This window comes from Salvelinus sp. IW2-2015, linkage group LG1 (genome assembly GCF_002910315.2).
Source record: "Salvelinus sp. IW2-2015 linkage group LG1, ASM291031v2, whole genome shotgun sequence".
NCBI classification, from domain to species: Eukaryota; Metazoa; Chordata; class Actinopteri; order Salmoniformes; family Salmonidae; genus Salvelinus; species Salvelinus sp. IW2-2015.
In genome coordinates this window covers 10,623,626-10,645,614 of record NC_036838.1, presented here as the reverse complement: position 1 = coordinate 10,645,614, position 21,989 = coordinate 10,623,626, and the positions used below count along the sequence as shown (strand labels likewise).

Here is a 21,989-nt window from a genome sequence, read left to right as displayed (position 1 = left end):
CCATTACCCCCAGACACACACATGTTGAGAGGCCCAGGGTCAGCTGCATTGCAGCGCCCCTGGATGGATAACAAATTTGGGGTGAAGTGCCTTGCTCAAGGGCACAACGTTAGTGGTTTATACCTGGGATTAGAGATCAGCAGCCCCCCAGCTGCCAGTTCCCATTTTCTATTGATGCTCATCTTTACCCTAAAGTGCAGTGCCTTCAGAAAGTATTCACACCCCTTTACCTTTTCCTCATGTTGTTGTGTTACAGCCTGAATAAAACATTTGATTCAATTGAGATTGTGTCACTGATCTACACACAATACCCCATAATGTCAAAGTGGAATTTATATATTTTATAAATTAATTTTTAAAAATCATACCTGAAATAAGTAGTCAGCCCCTTTGTCATGGAAAGCCTAAATAAGGTCAGTAGTAAAAATGTGCTTAACAAATTGCATAATAAGTTGCATGGACTCATTCCATGTTCATATCTGTACCACACATACAATTATCTGTAAGGTCCCTCAATTTTCAATGCCTCACAAAGAAAGACACCAATTGGTAGATGTGTAAAAATAGAAAAAGCAGATGCTGAATATCCCTTTGAGCATGGTGAAGTTATGAATTACACTTTGGATGGTGTACAGGCGTGCATCCTAACTCAGTTGCCGGAAAGGAAAGAGACTGCTCAGGGATTTCACCATAAGGCCAATGGTGATATTAAAACAGTTACAGAGTTTAACGGTTGTGATATGAGAAAACTGAGGATGGATCAACAACATTGAAGTTATTCCACAAAACTAATCTAAATGACAGTGTGAAAATAAGGAAGCCTGTAAAGATTAGAAATATTCCAAAACATGCATCTTGTTTGCAACAAGGCACTTAAGTAATACTGCCAAATACTGTATGTGGCAAAGAAATACACTTTTTGGCATGAATACAAAGCGTTACATTTGGGGCAAATCCATCACAACACATCACTGGTGGTGGCTGCTTCATGTTATGGGTATGCTTGTCATTGGCAAGGACGGTAAGATGACGCTGGAGAAGAAGGCAGACGTTTTACGTGCCCCCAACCAATTGTGCTTTTTTGTTCATTTATTTGCGTTGTTTGTAACTTTTTTAAACGTATTTTGTACATAATGTTGTGCTCCTAGTAGCCGGGGACTTTAATGCAGTGAAACTTAAAACCGTTTTACCAAATTTCTATCAGCATGTTAAATGTGCAACCAGAGGGAAAAAAACTCTGGACCACCTTTACTCCACACACAGAGACGCGTACAAAGCTCTCCCTCACCTTCCATTTGGCAAATCTGACCATAATTCTATCCTCCTGATTCCTACTTACAAGCAAAAATTAAAGCAGGAAGCACCAGTGACTAGATCAATAAAAAAGTGGTCAGATGAAGCAGATGCTAAGCTACAGGACTGTTTTGCTAGCCCAGACTGGAATATGTTCCGTGATTCCTCCGATGGCATTGAGGAGTACACATCAGTCATTGGCTTCATCAATAAGTGCATTGATGACGTTGTCCCCACAGTAACTGTACGTACATACCCAAACCAGAAGCCATGGATTACAGGCAACATCGGCACTGAGCTAAAGGCTAGAGTTGCCGCATTCAAGGAGCGGGACTCTAACCCGGAAGCTTATAAAAAATTCCACTATGCACTCCGACGAACCATCAAACAGGCAAAGTGTCAATACAGGACTAAGATTGAATTGTTCTACACCGGCTCCGAAGCTCGCCGGATGTGACAGGGCTTGCAAACCATTACAGACTACAAAGGGAAGCACAGCCGAGAGCTGCCCAGTGACACGAACCTACCAGACGAGCTAAATAACTTCTATGCTCGCTTCGAGGCAAATAACACTGAAACAGACATGAGAGCACCAGCTGTTCTGGAAGACTGTGTGATCACATTCTCCGCAGCCGATGTGAGTAAGACCTTTAAACAGACCAACATTCACAAGGCCGCAGGGCCAGACGATTTACCAGGATGTGTACTCCGAGCATGTGCTGACCAACTGGCAAATGTCTTCACTGAAATTTTAAACCTCTCCCTGTCCGAGTCTGTAATAACAACATGTTTTAAGCAGACCACCATAGTACCTGTGCCCAAGAACACTAAGGTAACCTGCCTAAACGACTCCCGACCCGTAGCACTCACATCTGTAGCCATGAAGTGCTTCGAAAGGCTGGACATGGCTCACATCAACACCATTATCCCAGAAACCGTAGACACACTCCAATTTGCATACCGCCCCAACAGATCCACAGATGATGCAATCTCTATTGCACTCCACACTGCCCTTTCCCACCTGGACAAAAGGAACACCTATGTGAGAATGCTATTCGTTGACTACAGCTAAGCGTTCAACACCATAGTGCCCTCAAAGCTCATCACTAAGCTAAGGACCCTGGGACCTCTGCAACTGGATCTTGGACTTCCTGACGGGCCGCCCCCCAGGTGGTAAGGGTAGGTAACAACACATTCGCCACGCTGATCCTCAACACAGGGGCCCCTCAGGTGTGCGTGCTCAGTCCCCTCCTGTACTCCCTATTCACTCATGACTGCACGGCCAGGCACAACTCCAACACAATCAATACGTTTGCAGATGGCACAACAGTGGTAGGCCTGATCACCGATAACGACGAGACAGCCTATAGGGAGGAGGTCAGAGGCCTGGCCATGTGGTGCCAGGACAACAACCTCTCCCTCAACGTAATCAAGACAAAGGAGATGATTGTGGACAACAGGAAAAACAGGACCTAGCAAGTCCCCATTCTCATCGACAGGGCTGCAGTGGAGCAGGTTGAGAGCTTCAAGTTCCTTGGTGTCCACATCACCAACAAACTAACATTGTCCAAGCACAACAAGACAGTCGTGAAGAAGGCACGACAAAACCTATTCCCCCTCAGGAGACTGAAAAGATTTGGCATGGGTCCTCAGATCCTCAATAGGTTCTACAGCTGCATCATCGAGAGCATCGTGACTGGTTGCATCACTTCCTGGTATGGCAACAGCTCGGCCTCCGACCGCAAGGCACTACAGAGGGTAGTGCGTATGGCCCATCACTGGGGCCAAGCTTCCTACCATCCAGGCCCTCTATACCAGGCGGTGTCAGAGTAAGGCCCTATAAATTGTCAAAGACTCCAGCCACCCTAGTCATAGACTGTTCTCTCTGCTACCGCACGGCAAGCGGTACCGGAGCTCCAAGTCTAGGTCCAAGAGGCTTCTAAACTGCTTCTACCCCCAAGCCATAAGACTCCTGAACACCTAATCAAATGGCTACCCAGACTATTCCTGCTCTTTAATTACTTGTTACTGTTATTTCTTATTCTTATCCATATTTTTTTAACTGCATTGTTGGTTAGGGGCTTGTAAGTAAGCATTTCACTGTTGTATTTTGCGCATGTGACTAATCAAATGTGATTTGATTTTTAGGATTTTAAAAATGTAATTCAAATTTTGGAAGGAAAACTTTGTTCGGTTTGCTTTCCACAGACGGAGGTAGGCTAGTGGTTAGAGCGTTGGGTCTGTAACCGAAAGGTTGCTAGATCAAATCCCTGAGCTGACAAGGAGAAATAATCTGTCATTCTGCCCTTGAACAAGGCAGTTAACCCACTGTTCCTAGGCAGTCATTGTAAATAAGAATTTGTTCTTAACTGACATGCATAGTTAAATAAATAAGAATGAAGACACTGGAAGATTAAATCATTGTTCAGCAGGTCAATAACCTAAAACACAGGGCCAAATCTTACCAAGATGACATTGAGTGACATAGTTTTGACTTGAAAATCTATGTCAAGACTTGAAAATGGCTGTCTAGCAATGTGAACAACAATAAACTTGACAGAGCTTGAAGAATTTTAAATAGAACAATGGGCAAATATTTTACAATCCAGGTGTGCAAAGCTCAGCTGTAATCGCCACCAAATGTAAATCTACAAAGTATTGACTCAGGGGTGTGAATACCTACTGTATATGAGACATTTCTGTATTTAATTTTCCAAAAATGTGCAAACATTTCTGAAAACATGTTTTCACTTTGTGATTATGGGATATTGTGTATAGATGTGTGAGAAAAAAAATCATATTTAATCAATTTTGAATTCAGGCTGTAACACAACAACATGTGGAATAAGTCAAATAATTAAACAAATGAATACTTTCTGGAGGCACTGTAGATCAGAGGTCCTTCTGAAGATCCATTATGACGTCCTGTGTATGACTGCAATGCATTATTGATAAGCGTGCACAATGGATGAACAAGATGAGGGCCAGTCAGAATCATGACACACCCTGTCCATCTACAAGCAATGAATGAAAGAGAATATTACAGGTTAACTTTTCACATGTACAATTGTAGTGTAGAAAATGTGTTGTGCTGTAAATATGACTCACAGATGTAATTATCTTCGATAGCCTCAGTGTCTTTAGGGCCTGCAGTCTTACATTAAAACTGGAAATGACACATCTTAAAGCCACAAAGTGACACATATTTAGTGTACAGAAGGAACATTTTCTAACTCAAGGACATATATGTTGATGTGGGCTAAACTATGCAATATTTAATAATTTTGTAAAACATAATCCATATCAAATATAGCATCTTTTTTTAAATGGTGTAGGCTAGTCCTCAGCGATAGGTTTACTTCACTCTCTATAATCCCCGCCCCTTCGAAATTCAGTGCAGCACTACAGTTTTTGGTGGATTTGGGGGCGGCAGTGCGGATTCTCCCAGTCACTCCCAGCTCTTGTTGCCCAGCCTCTCGTTTGCCCGTTGCGGACTCTCAAGGCGGTGAAGTTCGTTCCTTATTATTTGATTGGTAAGTCAAATAAATGTGTTATTTCAAACAGACGAGTTTATCTCATCACATTGCCAGTTGTATTGTAATTTTTGCCGAGGTTAGACAATTTTCGTTACACAGATTGGCTACAAAGCAAATAGGTTACCTAAACTTACTGGGAGATGATGGAAAAATTTGAAATCAAGCAAATATGAAATCGTGAATCACGTATATAGGCATACGATTGAAACAAAAAATTTTATCGGTCTTTGTTTTTTTCATAGGCCTGCGCTATTAACACCATTAGACATGTTGATGTTGTAGGCCTACTGTTCATATCAGAAATACCTTTATTTAAAGGCATATTTTACACATTATGCGCAATTTGGATTATATTTAATTTGTATAATGTCTGATATCGATTTCCATGGTGTTCTGTGACTTCCATTATGGGTGGAATAACGGTAGAGTAGAATGGATGCAAACAGGCGTGGTCGTGCGGATCTTGTGGCGCTGCGCGGAAGGTAGCCCAGGGTGATGCTGCGAGGGCAATGATTTAGCACGTTTGTTTATTCTGTACAGTTCGAAAGACAGGCTAACTGTGACATTAACATTATGTTTGAGTTAGGTTGTGCACAATAACAAAAAATCCCCCATTTTATGGTCCTTGGTTTACATGGTGCGTAGTTGTTGATGATTGATGATTTTGGGTATTTGATATAGACAATATTACTCATTTTAGGTGAAGTGCATCGGTTGTTGAAATGGCCGCAGAAGGCTAATATTACATTGGCAGCTACAATATTTAATTACATGATGCGATGATGATACAGTAACTATCAAAACGTAAGTGGTCGGCTCCTCCTCAAAACATAACTTCAAAGACATGAAGCGTCACCTTCATGGGTTTCTTTAGTATGTGCTAATGATCAAATACTTTACATGTATCTCGTCAACATGTCGTTTGTGTCTCCAAGATAGTTTTTATTTGGTGGACTGTAAATATTTGCGGTTGATACTACATGCGGCCTTCTTGTCGTGATGCAGAGGACTCTTCAGCATAAAAGCAGCCCAACGTTGCAGCACTAATGCGACCTGGTCGAGTCGAGTCCTCAATGTCCCAGTCACAGAAGGACTCAAACAACATTTAAAATGCGAGCAATGAGGGAGAAGAGTAGGTTATACAAAGGGATTTGAGCAAAAAACTACTATGGTAGTGAAGCTATAGGCCTAGGCTACTGCAAGCATCTATTTTTCAAGCAACCAATGAATGAAGTCAATAACTTCCTAGTTCCAGTGGTGGCATGTTAGCATGGCTACACTATGCTTACCTGATACACCTATCTATCCTACATAACAAAAAGTTATGTCAGCCACAGTGGGAACTGAAGTTGTCAAATATCCACTGTGAAAAACAAAGGAAAACATGCACGGTTAAAGGTGGCATAGGATATAAAGGATATTTAATAACTCTAAGACCCAGAATTTAATTACACTGTGGTTATTCTATGGGACCTGATATTACTGAATCAGTACTTTTTCTAAACAACAAGGCTTGAGTGATATGTTTGGTTCAAGTTATTTGGGGTTTTAATGGTTCTCCGGAAGTGTGTTTTATCAGGCTTTCCATGGCATAGTGGCATTTAAGTGTGGCACTCTAGCGCATTTTCCTATTAGGTTTTGCTTGATGGATCAGGCTCTTTTCTTAAGACCATTTGCTGTATGCAGACCTAGTGTCTGCCTTCCCCACTCAGCCTTGTCTGAAAGGGCGGGGTCCCTTTGCAATGGGAAACACTTCACAGTTTGTGAATGCAGAAAGACACAAGCACGCATGCACACACACAACCTATCCATCTGTCTAATATCACACACACGGACAAGTGCAAGCACACACACACATACACAAACACAGACACATTAAAGCATCTGTATAAGCTCTAAAACTTGTTGTTCGTTTAAAATTGGACCAACATTTTAATGAGTTTCCAACTTACCCTTGTACACATACAGTATGCAGTCACATGTGTAACGTTTGTGTCTCACCGAACATATAATAGGGGTGAAGATAGTGTAAAGGCCTTTACTCACTCAGGTGCCTACCAGCAGACACAGACAAAATAGTACATACAAATATTACATAATATTTGGTTTCCAAATTCTGTGTTCAGACCTGCAAATTACAAGATGATGATATCATGGCATATCCTAAACCGACATATGTTCCAGTATCTTCAGGTTGTTATTTTTGTCTTTTGTTTTTCTCAATTTGAGTGTCCGTGCAGCTACACCAACCTTGTTGCATTTAACAGCCTTTGATGTCAATTGAGTTCACTGTGTAGCAGGTGCATAAAACCAAGGCAGCCCTTTCAATGAGTATCATTTGTTCAGGGAGCAGTGGAACAATTATTTATATGTGCCCTGATGGTTCCACAATAAATAAATCAGTTGTGTTAAGGAGAGATTCTTTTCTGTCTTGAATTGACCTTCAGGCTCCATTTTCCTTAAACTCTCCTTTACATTATATGCTCATCCAGTCAAATGACTGATAAAACAGTCATGCTCAAACTGCACAGATACTGTATGTCCCCTCCACTGTAAGCAAACGGCCATTTTACCCACTGGCCCTTTTAACTCCAAACTGCTTTTAAAATCTTCTACTTGTTCGAGATAGATAGTCCTGTCTTAGAGGCATCTTAAGAATCAATTATTAAAAAGACAATGAATGTCATGACATAAACTGATACCTGGTGTGTTTGGGGCTGGTATTCGAAATGGACACAACAGCATGTGTTATAGTGAAACAGGTGGTGGAGAGGGTGGCATCCTGTTTTCTATCAGGGCAGGCGATTGTCAGTAAAAGAGGAGGGGAATGGGGGAGTGGAGGGAGGGGTGGAAGGCTGGGGGACAGCTGCCACCACAGGGGTGACAGGTGAGGGCCGCTGTGTGTGTGTGGGGTTGTGCACGCGTGCGTGCGGCTGGTAGCCTAGCTTGCCCTTGAGCAAGGCACTTAACCACAATTGCTCCTGTAAGTCGCTCTGGATACAAGCGTTGACTAAAATGTAAACGTTTTTAAAAAATGGTTGGGTGATGGTATGTACATTGTTTTGGGAGTGGTCAGCCAACTTGGACATACTTGGGCCACCTCCCCTTCAGTAGGACTGTCAAACATCTCAGCCATGGCAAGCATGTTTCCACAGCTGTGTCTGTTAGGCTGAAAGGAATTGACGCTCTTATTTTAGGGACCAAAGTCTGAGAATGCCTAGAGACTGAGCCATTTGTCTTGTAGCCTCCCCAGTGCCGTTTATGTGTCTAAAATACCAGGCCATTTAAAAGGATGGAATTTCTTGAAATTAGTAGTAATAGTTTAGTCATTTTCATTGTGTTATTCAGTTCCATCTTTTCATCCATAAGGTGATACTATGAGTATTTAGGAAACAACACTGAGTAGATTAAGGAAAATAGAACATAACATATGCCAATGTTTCGACTGGGGCATAACTGAAGCCAAATAGCTGATAGCATACTGTACTCTCTGTTATCTAAGCCCGAACAGAACTAGCGGAAATGACAAAGACCCCTTGGGAGTGGGCGAGAACCATGCGCGGCAGCAGTAGCCCCAAATAGTTTTACTCTTTCCCAATTCTCCCCTGGATACTTGATACACATTTGTTTCCATGATTTGCCCCTAAGTGCCCTAACTCAATATCTGTCCTGTGAGGTAGAAGCACAGCAAAGGCTGTGTTGGGTTGATGTTTTGTCCTTCCTAACCTCAATTGGGGCCTATAGCACCTTGAAAGCATTAGTAATACGTATTGTTTTTGGTGAGGATGAGTTACACAGCGACAAGCTTTTCTTGCATTGCTGATACGGGCTCCCAGTTGTGTTTTTATTCAGATCACTTACTGTTTCGACACATTAGCCATTTACACAGCTGGCTTAGAACCAAGAGAACCAACGGAATTCTGATGGAGTGTCCTGCCCAAGGGTGCTCAGCTGGGCACACCGAGATTTCACTCCTCTGACTGACCCTGCAGTAAGAAGTTGTCTTGAATGTTGGCTGTATGATTCATATACATAATGATATAATATAATCAATCAATCTCATTTGGTAGCAGTGCTCATCTAGAACCAAATAGTGAATGATGTGTCTAACTCTCGTTCAACTTTAGCTCATTTGCAACGGATTGTCATGTCATTCAAAATGTAGATTTGCAACTGGGCTAGTTTCTTGAAAAGGGAGAAGTGTCTTTTTTTGTGCTTTAATTTGTGCCACGGCTGTAATGACATTATGCCGTCCTTTGTTTGTCGTCCGTGGTCTATCTCTTGTCCAACGGCGTTAGTGCACGTTCTAAAAGCACTAACGCCCTGGACCAGCGTTATCCATGGTCTATCATTCTTGGCTGGAGGGGAAAGTTGTTGAAGAGTCTCTGGAAAAGATGAGGTAATTCTAAGAGGATGCATTTCCCGGGTCATGAACCTCATATCACTTGTGTTCCCCCATTTCCCATGTCTCTGTGCCACGAAAGCAGGAAATCATAACCTGGAGTTCCACTGGTGCAGTTTCCATGTCATTTGGCTTGTTGCCGCTACACAGCTGAAGGACAGCATCCATCTTGGCTCCCTTTACTCTCTCAAGCAATTTCAATACCAGCCACTGCAGGTATTCATATATCTACTTCTTGAAATGGTGTGCCCCATTTATCATATGATTAATGTGCTGAATAGATAATCCCTGATTCATTGAAGTGCCCCCCCCCCCCACACACAATTGTACGCTGGCAAAAGAGGGACAGCAAGAGCAATGGGTAAGTGGTAGTCATAGGGGCCTTGAGCTGGCAGAAATGGGGTATGAGGCCTAGATTCGTAAGTATCTGATGGGAGACTATAATGACAATCAGACCCTGAGAGCAGACTCCTGTTTTTTCAATGTATACAAGTGAAATTCAGAGGAGATATGGTGCATTCGGAGAGTATTCAGACCCCATTACCTTTTACACATTTTGCTACGTTACTGTCACGGCCGATGCTGGAAGAAGACCAAGGTGCAGCGTGGTGAGCGTCCATTTTCCTTTTTATTTAAAATGTCGCCAACAAAACAACATACGAACGAAACAACCGTGAAGCTTACAGGGCTAAGTGCCACTAACAAAGATAACTACCCACCCTGAAAGGAGGGAAAGCGGGCTACCTAAGTATGGTTCCCAATCAGAGACAACGATAGACAGCTGTCCCTGATTGAGAACCATACCCGGCCAAAACATAGAAATAAAGAAACATAGAAAACAAAACATAGAATGCCCACTGGAAATCACACCCTGACCAAACCAAATAGAGACATAAAAAGGCTCTCTAAGGTCAGGGCGTGACAGTTACAGCCTTATTTTAAAATTGATTAAATTAAACATATTCCTTATCAATCTACACACAATACCCTATAATGACAAAGCAAAAACAGGTTTTAAGAAAGTGAATTAATGTGTGCATTTATGTTTATGGGAGAAACCGGTGGGATTGGGGATTGCCAGTTTGCCTTTTTTTCCCAGGATTGACTCAAGCATGTCTTCTATCCCCGTAGTGAGGTATCTGCCCCAGGTCAAACCGCTTTTCAGTTGTATAAACACATGATACTTATCCACAGCCTTGTTATCATAAATGTTTGGATCGGAAGTTATTCATCTGTTTTTCTTGGGAAGACGTCAGACAAACAGGCATGGTCGTGAGGATCTGGGGCTGGTGGCATAAACATATATAGCCCTACAGTTTTGACTAAGCCAAACAGGTAGTCACTTATAGAACTTAGTTAGACGTTTAATTCCACCTGTTGCATAAAGCTGTCATGGGCCGCATTCAGATGGAAATGTTCTACCCTCCAAATACATATTTAGCAAACTGTTTTTCTATGGGGGTTGATGGACAACGGAAATATATATTTTTTTACGTAGGTCAGAATTTTAAATGGGGTTGAAGTTCTAACGGATAGATGCTTAATTCGTTGTTCGCATGAAGACATGCAAACAAGAATATTTGGAGGAAGACACACAAAAGGTTAAATGAAATGCACAGTATCCTCACCTTCCAGCTTAGTAATAAGTAAGTAAGCCTTGTCTGAGCCAGAACGGCCCATAGGGGCAGGAGCCTACCTTCTGTTTCTACTGCTTGAGGCAGCTTGATGTACAGGTACACCTGCTGGACAGGATGCTAGTCTGTCGCAGGGCTTTACCCCGAATCCATCTTCTTAAAGGAATAGTTCACACACATAGGATTTGATCTACTTCCCCAGAGTGAGATCAACTCGTGGATACCGTTTTTATGTATCTGCGCCCAATATGAAAGAAGTTAGAGATAGTTTGCTAGCTGTTCCTGTAGACTTTTCCAGTCATTGTGCTAATGCTAGTTAGCAATTGAGCAAATGCTAGTTAGCAACTTCCTTCAAACTGCACGCAGATACATCTCATTGCAAAAATCACAGACTATCCATTTAATGCTGAGTGCCAAGCAGAAAGGCATTAGGTCCCATCTTTGGTATGACTCGACCAGGGATTGAACCCCCAACCAATCTTGGTGCAGACAATCTAACCCAGGGTTTCCCAAATTCGGTCCTCAGGACCCCAAGGGGTGCACGTGTAGTTTTTTCCCCCCTAGCACTACACAGCTGATTCAAATAATCAACTAATCATCAAGCTTTGATCATTTGAATCAGTGGTGTAGTGTTGGGCCAAAAAACAAAATGTGGACCCCTTTGGGTCCAGTTTGGGACCACAATCCAGTTAGGGATCAGATTATATAATTTGTGTGTAATTTGTGACAATGTATACTTATCGCCTAATCAAAGTATTGATAACAAACCAACGTTATCAGGCATCTGTTTCTGGCCCCGGCCTTAGACCTCTCTCTGGAATGTGGCTATCACCTCCTCTCGCCAATAATACAACCCAGAGGGAGATGGTGATGCTCTCTCCCTGGTCTCTTCCCACACCACTATCTGATCTCAGTGGTTCTCTACTCTACTCTTATAGGGATAAGTGGTACATCTTGTTTCATTCCACTGGCTGATAAAGATATCATTTGTTACACCCAGGAGTGTTTTATTTTTTCAGTAAATCTTTGATCTTTGTTTTTAATGGGAAATGTACTTTTTAGGGTAATACTTTATTTGGCATTTGTATTTCAGCTAGTATTTACATCACAGAAACTGAAAAGTAATAATTAGGCCATTATTAGATAATTACCATTTTAGCAGGTCGTTTGTATGCAAATATCAATAACATGTCAACAGTAAAATAAAGCAGAACCCATTATTCTTGTATCTGTTTTTGTTACTGAGATACAGTGCATTCGGAAAGTATTCAGACACCTTTCTTTTCACACATTTTGTTACGTTACAGCCTTAATCTAAAATGGATTAAATCGTTTTTTCCGTCATCAATCAACACACAATACCCCATAATGACAAAGCAAAAACAGGTTTTCATCAAGGATCTCTCTATACTTTGATCCGTTCATCTTTCCCTCGATCCGGACTTGTCTCCCAGTCCCTGCCGCTGAAAAACATCCCCACAGCATGATGCTGCCACCACCATGCTTCACCGTAGAGATGGTATTGGCCAGGTGGTGAGCGGTGTCTGGTTTCCTCCAGACGTGACGCATGACATTCAGGCCAAAGTGTTCAATCTTGGTTTCATCAGACAAGAGAATCTTGTTTCTCATGGTCTTAGAGTCCTTTAGGGGCCTTTTGGCAAACTCCAAGCAGGCTGTCATGTGCCTTTTACTGAGGAGTGGCTTCCATCTGGCCACTCTACCATAAAGGCCTGATTGGTGGAATGATGCAGAGATGGTTGTCCTTCTGGCATGTTGTCCCATCTCCACAGAGGAACTCTGGAGCTCTGTCAGAGTGACCATCAGGTTCTTGGTCACCTCCCTGACCAAGGCCTTTCTCCCCCAATTGCTCAGTTTGGCCGGGCGGCCAGCTCTAGGAAGAGTCTTGGTGGTTCCAAACTTCTTCCATTTAGGAATGATGGAGGCCACTGTGTTCTCGGGTACCTTCAATGCTGCAGATATTTTTTGGTACCCTTTTTGGTACCCTTCCCCAGATCTGTGCGTCGACACAATCCTGTCTCAGAGCTCTACTGACAATTCCTATTGTGTGTAGATTGATGAGGATTTAAAAAAAATCTATTTTAGAATAAGGCTGTAACAAAATGTGGGAAAAGTGAAGGGGTCTGAATACTTTACGAATGCACTGTAGATGGGCCAGAAGAACAGGTTAATTCACTTGATTGAAGACAGTTAGGTTGGGGACATTTAAGTCAAATGCTTGCATTTCTTTCCCCCAAAAAATCTGTGTGGCCCACCATTTATTTTTTTCATCCCAATGTGGCCCCCGAGCCAAAAAGTGTGCCCACCCCTGGTATAGACTGTGTCCCAATCCTTTCCTTGTATATTTGACTATCAATTGGTGAAATGACTCCATTGGATCTCACTTTTCAGAAGAGACCTAGCCTACGCCCCAGTTGGGACACGGAACACATTATTATTATTATTTTTTAAATATTTTTTTATTTTAAATTTTACCCCCTTTACTCCCCAATTTCGTGGTATCCAATTGTTAGAAGTTACTATCTTGTCTCATCACTACAACTCCCGTACGGGCTCGGGAGAGACGAAGGTCGAAAGCCATGCGTCCTCCGAAACACAACCCAACCAAGCCGCACTGCTTCTTAACACAGCGCGCATCCAACCCGGAAGCCAGCCGCACCAATGTGTCGGAGGAAACACCGTGCACCTGGCGACCTGGTTAGCGTGCACTGCGCCCGGCCCGCCACAGGAGTTGCTAGTGCGCGATGAGACAAGGATATCCCTACCGGCCTAACCCGGACGACGCTAGGCCAATTGTACGTCGCCCCACGGACCTCCCGGTCGCGGCCGGCTGCGACAGAGTCTGGGAGCGAACCCAGAGTCTCTGGTGGCACAGCTAGCACTGCGATGCAGTGACGGAACACATTTTTAAATATATTGTTTAGTTACTGTAAAATGGTGATGCACAAAGGTATTTCTCCGTTCACAAAATAGGTTTGGTTCTCAACCCTGCACAGCTGTTGTCCATACTCTTTGTTATCCCACTAGCTTTGTCATTCATCTTGCAAATAGCTGAACAATACATAATAATAAGAGCTTTGGATGTGTGCCTTTACCAACAGTATACTGGATAGCCATTAGCACATTTGAAACTGAAAACGGAACATCTTGCAGCTGTTGTAGCAAGACATTTCTCAGATTAATTTTCTATGATTAATGTTGGATTATTATTTAAGGATGCATGTGTCAGTAGAAACTGCAGACGAGTACAATTTATTTTTAAAAGATCACCCTTTTAAGAATGGATCATAACATTCATGAAGCTCATATGAAAAAAATAAATAAAATGTCTTCGAATGTGTGTTTTCTGGACATGGTATACGTCAACAAACTCACTTGAGAAAGGGATTAGCATAGTATGGCATCGACTGTAAATATAATAATGTTGGAGGAGATACGGTCAGCTAATGGGGCTGAGGGAGGCAGTTGACAAAGATCTGATTGGAAGGCTTGGATCTCTTCCTTCATAATCCTAGCATGTGATGCACATGCTTTCATACATTAATGTCAATAGAAGATTTGCACTCAAAAACTTGAGTTATGCAGGCGGATGTCAAAGTAAATTAGGATTCAGGGCTGAATGAGTCACCCTATTATGGGGACTCCCCAAGCCTCCTGTCAACCAAAGCCCAATATCATCATCTGGATTTCACATAATTTGCCTTGTTTTGGCACAATTCTACACAATTTAGAAACTATCTAGTTTCAAATCCTACTCTGAGCAATTGTATCTCTTACAGCACATATGCAGTAGAATATAAATGAGTGCCTTCTGTAGGGCCTTGTTCTGTGTGTGTCATGCTAAAAAGCTGTAGCACAGCTGTAGCAAGCACTTGCGCTAACACACATTCCATGCATGTGTGTCCAGTTAGTAGGAGACCCTCCCAAAATACGATTGCCTGGTATGCTAGTGATGCGTTACAAAAAGCAAGTCGTACAGTAATATGGTCAGCTGCAAAACTACATGCCTTGGATAGCATACATGTTTGAATGCACAAAGACTGAATGGCATGATGTCTCTCCTGTCGCTTTAAACAGAGGTAGTGAAGGGGGGGCTTAACAATAGACGCAATCCGTATCCATAGCACCAGTATGCGATGCGAGGTGTAGAGCAGCATCTGTGTGGGTGTGTGGAGACACAAAATCAGATTTTGTTGTGTGTGTGTGTTTGGGAAGGGGATGTGTGATGTAACAAGTATTGTCTGGCTTTATACATTGAAAAAGGGGGAAGTGTACATATTGTATGCTCTAGAATGTCCTGCTTGCAAAGTAAATCGTGTATTGTGTAATTGCCATGTAGATTTTAAACATGCATACCCTCGGCTTAGCCCGAGTTTAGAAACACACAGCACTGTCATGGTGAGCTGATGTAGAATGCATGAAAATTACTGAAACAAATGATGCCAGACGGTTGCTATATCAGGAAAGTATGGCCATCATTCCCCTCTTGTCCAGACAGCTTTACATGATGGAGATTGTGGAGAGTAGATGGTAAGACGATAGCTTCAGACTGAACGGGTCCACACAACAGCCAACTGTTAGATAGCACAAAGGTTTCTGGGTATATAGCGCTCCATGGTGATTTGCCAAGCTAGTATCCAAGCTGTTGCAATTTCTGCTATTGCTCAGAGTGAGGGGGTGGAAGCAGCCTAGTCTCATAGACTAGATGTAGCATAGTAAATGTAAATCCGTGACACTCAAATTAGTTTGGTATGGTTACATAAGACAAAAGGTTACTTAAGGCAAAACCAAAAGTAGGGTGGTTGGTCGCGATGGATGAGTGGGCGTATATAACATGAACGTCTAGCAACATAAAGGTTGCGCGTTCAAATCTAATCAAGGACTTTCAGCTAATTAGCAACTTTGCAACTACTTACTACTTTTTAGCTACTTTGCAACGACTTAGCTTGTTAACTAACACTAACCTTAAAACCATTTAACCCCCTACAGTCGATGTCCGTGCCCCCGTGGGAAATCTAATTAGCACGATGGAAAAAAATCCCCATCAAAATCCTTCTGTTTTAAGGTAGAGATATCCGTTTTTTTGCATGGGCTGCGCCTCAATCCAATGGTGGCTTTCTGCATCTGCGGTGGAAGGTGGCCAAGCTACAGCGGTGGTTGTCAGACCATGAGACATCCCGAAAATCGGTTTTCTCATGAAAACCTCTGTAGCGTCTGAACAGTTTGGGCTACACTCTAATATATCTGTTTTTCCATGTCTGAATCTGCCATTCAATGCATATCTATGGGCTAATAGCAGTAAGGCCAAATTCAATGTTTCATCAAAAATACCTAAAATTCTAAATCAAATAGTTAAATGATCCTTGGTATGACCATCTTAAAACAATTCCATATGTTATCATAGTAGAATCCCCCCACCCCCAGCTTAGACTCTTAAGGATTAACTCTAACCTTAACCCCTAACCCCTAGCCTAGCTAATGTTAGCCACCTATCCACAACAAATTGGAATTCGTAAACGTATCATAACTTTAGCTAATTCGTAACATATTGGACAAATTGCCATTCATAACATATCATACGAATTGTTATTCATTACATACCATACGAAATGGATGATGGACATCCACAAATTAATACATACCATATGAAACATATCATTGGAGAATCCCCCATTTACGTTTACTGGATTGTCATACCATCTGAATAGGGTGTGAATATCATTATACTTTTTCTTAGGGGAGGGGGCAGGTGGGACATTCAGATTCTGAATATACCCCATATCCGCAGTTTTTGGAATGTATGTAAATAGCATGTATTCCATCAATGGAGGTGCCTTGTAACTGGAATGTGTCTCTTGTAGCCTGCTCTCATTCTGTGAAGTAAACATGACGAAAATGAATGAACGTAAGCCTTACTATCTGTAAAAAATATGATTGCACCATCTCAGATCAATGTGGATCTCAGTTCCCTAGTGGGTGAAATTGTGTCTGCGAGTGAAATATCATTACATTTATAGTTTAGTCATTTAGCGGATACTCTTATCCAGAGCAACTTATCCAGAGCAACTTACTAAATGGCACATTGACAGATATTTCACTTAGTCAGCTTGGGGATTCAAACTAGCGACCTTTCGGTTTCTGGACCAATGTTCTTAACCGCTGAACTGGACTGCTTTGCCATAATTCTTAACCTGGCGTGTATTCAAGGAGGTGAAATGTTCAAACTGTTTCTCATAGAAATGTGATGTGTAGAGATGATATTACTTACCTATCCTGAACAAACCCTAGATTTAGTGGGATGAAAGGGCTGTGGGGTGAAGTTGCCCCTAGGTACAGGCTAGGATTAGTTTCCTTTACCCAATCCTAACCCGCCTGACAAATGATCAGTGTCTAGGGACAACTTCACCCTACTCCGAATAAAAGGGCTGTGGGGTGAAAAATGATAATATATCGACCAGAAATGCCAGCCAATAGAGATGAGTCTAAAGGCCTGCTTTAAATATCCCATAGGTTTGAGCAGCCCTGAGATTGTCGGGAAGGGAGTTCCAAAGGCGTGGTGTGTGAGAGGAAAAAGGAAGTTTCGTAGATCTGACAGGTTGGAGGGTCCAATGCCATTTAGGGCTTTTATAGGCGATCTAGGGATTATGTTGAGATGGACCATAGCAGAAAGGAAATGATCCAACAGCTGCATATAAGCAATGTGTCATAGGGGAGTGGAGAGAAGGAGAGGGAAGGGGGTACTGAGTCTGACTTGATAATTCTAGCAGTTGTGAGAGCCTTTGGAAGAGGAGGACACCTAGTGGTGGTATGGTAGGGCTTTGTAGTGTTTCTCAGAGAGAAAGGATGGCTACCCACTGTGCACAGACGTCAGTTCAACATCTCTTTTTGATTTACATTTGGTTGAGTTGTCAACTCATGTGAATTCAACGTGAAATCAACAAAACATGTCACCATGTCGTTGGATTTAAAGTTGGCTGAAAAAAATACGAAATTCCCTTACGTTGATGACTTTTTGCAAATCCAATCAGTTTTTCATGTTGATTCAATGGCATCACATTGATTCTTTTTAAAACGACATGGAAACCACATTGGTTCAACCAGTTTTTGCAGAGTGGGTAGTTTCATGTTATTCCTCTCTGAAATTAGTAGATGGAAAGGTCTATAGTGAAATTTACGCTATATTGCAGGCAGGGAGTACATGTCGACTTGCAGGAAAAATCCGTACACACACGAAGGAATTTAAGAAACCCAGTCAGTATTTGGCATAAGAACACACTAGAAATAACAACATTTTAACAACATAATTCTAATTCTTAAGGGATTTCTTACAAGGAAAGAATAGATTAACCTGAATCTACTACCTGACCCCTAACAGTCTGATCTAAACTCACTCAGCAAAAAGTATACCTGTATCTCAATATGAACAATGCATCACTTCTGCATTTGCTTTTTGCCATACTTTAGGTTTGACTGAAGTCTGTTTTTATATCTTCATGTGATTTTTCCACGGGGTTAGGGAGTGTTTGGAGGGCTCATGTTACCTGTTCCATTAGAGTTGTTCTAGCCCCAGAGGACCCTTATTAGCTCTTCTTTCCTTTCAGGACATTAACACGAAGGCCATTTCCTCGAGGGCTGATATATCCTCTTACATCCAGTAAATGTTAAGACCACTAATGCATAATTGCTAATGAACTTTTTTCTGAATCCTAGGACTTCTTATGATGATTAAAATGTATCTCCCCTTGAATCATTCCATCAAAACAGGACATTTATTTTGTATTTTTAATATGGATGGGGCCTCCCGAGTGGCGCACTACAGACCCGGGTTCGATCCCAGGCTGTGTGACAGCCGACTATGGCCGGGAGACCCATGAGCCGGTGCACAATTGGCCCAGCGTCGTCCGGGTTAGGGGAGGGTTTGGCCGGCCAGGATGTCCTTGTCCCGTCGCGCTCTAGTGACTCCTTGTGGCGGGCCGGGTGCCTGCAAGCTTACTTTCAGTCGCCAGTTATACAGTGTTTCCTCTGACACATTGGTGTGGCTGGCTTCTGGGTTAAGCGAGCAGTGTGTCAAGAAGCAGTGCGGCTTGGCTGGGTCGTGTTTCAGAGGACGCATGGCTTTCCACCTTCGCTTCTCTCGAGTCCGTACGGTAGTTGCAGTGACATGACTGTAACTACCAATTTGGGAGAAAAAGGGGTAAAAGTAAAAAAATATATATAATATGGATGGACATTTTTTATTAAAGAAGACATAAAAGATCAGTACAGTGCAGTTGAGCAGAAGTATTATCAATGATTGCCGTAAAGTAATGCTTTTGCATAATTTCAGCCAGCAGTTTTGAATGTTGTGATCGTGTGCCAAAACGGGTCCCTGAAGATTTTGCACAATTGTGTTCTACCTCATCTATGTCGTATGATATGTTATGTCCTGCATTTAATAAAATGTGCATGATATGTTACGAATTCCAATTCGTACAATATGCTACGCATTTGTAAATTCTTAAGACCCCGGACTACATCTTTAAAATTATTTGAATTATTTTTTTGAAAACACAGACTGAGAACTTGAGAATTTGTATGTTCAGATAACTAGTCAAATATAGACATTAGTTGTGTTGTTAACCAGCTAATGAAATTGGTTGAGTTGAATACTCTTTGGCGGTAATGGCTTGGCAGTCCTAGGAGCAGATTAGCATTTTTCATCATGAATCTTGTTATGGAGGCAGCTCTGCAGTGCCATCACTAGCTGGTACATCCACAAACTCATAACATCTGATTTTAAACCTAACCCTAACCTTAACCACACTGCAAATGCCTAACCCTAACCTTAAATGAAGACCAAGAAGCGAATTTTAGTTTTTTGTAATTTTTACAATATAGCTAATTTTGACTTTACGGCTGGCCTATCTAGCCGAAATCACTCAGTTCTGCCTCCAGGACAAGACTCATGACAATACATATCATCCTGCACCCTTGGTGCGTCACAAATGACACTCTATTCCCTTTATAGTGCACTACTTTGAGCAGGGCACTAGGGAAAAGGAAAAAGGGTGCCATTTGGGACTCATGCCTAGACAGGGGAGGGATAGAGGGGGATACACAACGTATAAGACAAGGAGGAAAAGGCTGAGGCAATCTATAGACAACTACTAATGTTTACAGGAAGTGGAGAGCCCTTTGGTTGCAGTTTCTGCTGATGATCATGTGCACTTAGAATTGTCTGCTAAGTGGCGAAGTGGGTAAAAGGCAGCCGTAGTCACTGTGGAGGCCTCTGGTTAGGGAAATTAAGTACGTACTGTATGTACACTGCTGCTTCCATCAACTGTAGGAGCTGTGATAATGACAACGCCGACGATGAAGAGGATAATAATGACGCCCTCCGTCTCTCTTTCTTTCTTTTATTCTTAATTATTCTTTATTGTAGGGTATATGAGGCCTATTTTCGTAAGCATCGGATTGGGAGTATTATTAGTTTAATTATTATATACAGTACCAGTCAAAAGTATGGATACACCTACTCATTCAATGGTTTTTCTTTATTATTACTATTTTCTACATTGTAGCATAATAGTGAAGACATCAAAACTATGAAATAACACATATGGAATCATGTAGTAACCAAAAAAGTGTTAAACAAATCAAAATATACTTTATATTTGAGATTCTTCAAAGTAGCCACCCTTTGCCTTGATGACAGCTTTGCACACTCTTGGCATTCTCTCAACCAGCTTCATGAGGAATGCTTTTCCAACTGTCTTGAAGGAGTTCCCACATATGCTGAGCACTTGTTGGCTGCTTTCCTTCACTCTGCAGTCCAACTCATCCCAATCCATCTCAATTAGGTTGAGGTCAGGTCATCTGATGCAGCACTCTTTCACTCTCCTTGGTCAAATAGCCCTTGCACAGCATGGGGGTGTGTTTTGGGTCATTGTCCTGTTGAAAAACAAATGAAAGTCCCATTAAGCGCAAACCAGATGGGATGTCATATTGCTGCCGAATGCTGTGATAGCCATGCTGGTTAAGTGTTCGTTGAATTCTAAATAAAACACTGTCAGTGTCACCAGCAAAGAACCCCCACTCCATCACACCTCCTCCTCCATGCTTCACGGTGGGAACCACACACGCAGAGATCATCCGTTCACCTTCTCTGCATCTCACAAAGACATGTCGGTTGGAACCAAAAATGTTACATTTGGACTCATCAGACCAAAGGGCAGATTTCCACCAGTCGAATGTCCATTGCTCATGTTTCTTCGCCCAAGCAAGTCTCTTTTTCTTATTGGTGTCCTTTAGGAGTGGCTTCTTTGTAGCAATTTGACCACGAAGGCCTAATTCACACAGTCTCCTCTGAACAGTTAATGTTGAGATGTGTCTGTTACTTGAACTCTGTGAAGCATTTATTTGGGCTGCAATCTGAGGTGCAGTTAACTCAAATGAACTTATCCTCAGCAGCAGAGGTAACTCTGGGTCTTCCTTTCCTGTGGCGGTCCTCATGAGTGCCAGTTTCATCATAGTGCTTGATGGTTTTTGCAACTGCACTTGAAGAAACTTTCAAAGTTCTTGACATTTTCCGGATTGACTGACCTTCATGTCTTAAAGTAACGATGGACTGACGTTTCTCTTTGCTTATTTGAGCTGTTCTTGCCATAATATGGACTTGGTCTTTTTTTACCAAATAGGGCTACCTTCTGTATACCTCCCCTACCTTGTCACAAACCAACTGATTGTCTCAAACGCATTAAGAAGGAAAGAAATTACACAAATTAACTTTTAACAAAGGGGTTTTCTAATGATCAATTAGCCTTTTAAAATGATAAACTTGGATTAGCTAACACAACGTGCCAATGGAACACAGGAGTGATGGTTGCTGATAATGGGCCTCTACGCCCATGTAGATATTCCATAAAAAATCTGCCGTTTCCAGCTACAATAGCCATTTACAACATTAACAATGTCTACACTGTATTTCTGATCAATTTGATGTTATTTTAATGGACAAAAAATGTGCTTTTCTTTCAAAAACAAGGAAAATTCCAAGTGACCTCAAACTTTCGAACGGTAGTGTACCAATAACTTGCTTTGTCAAACAGCAGTTTCGCTTCTTATCAC

The 21,989-nt window shown here is 42.0% G+C and overlaps 1 protein-coding gene across 1 annotated transcript in view; it reads left to right on the top strand.

Moving 5' to 3' along the window:
• The first annotated feature begins 4,717 nt into the window (after nucleotides 1-4,717).
• LOC111960755 (spectrin beta chain, non-erythrocytic 1) overlaps nucleotides 4,718-21,989 on the top strand; it is a 107,051-nt gene continuing 89,779 nt past the window's right edge. The window contains exon 1 of the mRNA XM_070442916.1: nucleotides 4,718-4,826. The gene's annotated coding sequence lies outside the window, so the exon portion shown is untranslated. The remainder of the gene's footprint in view (nucleotides 4,827-21,989) is intronic.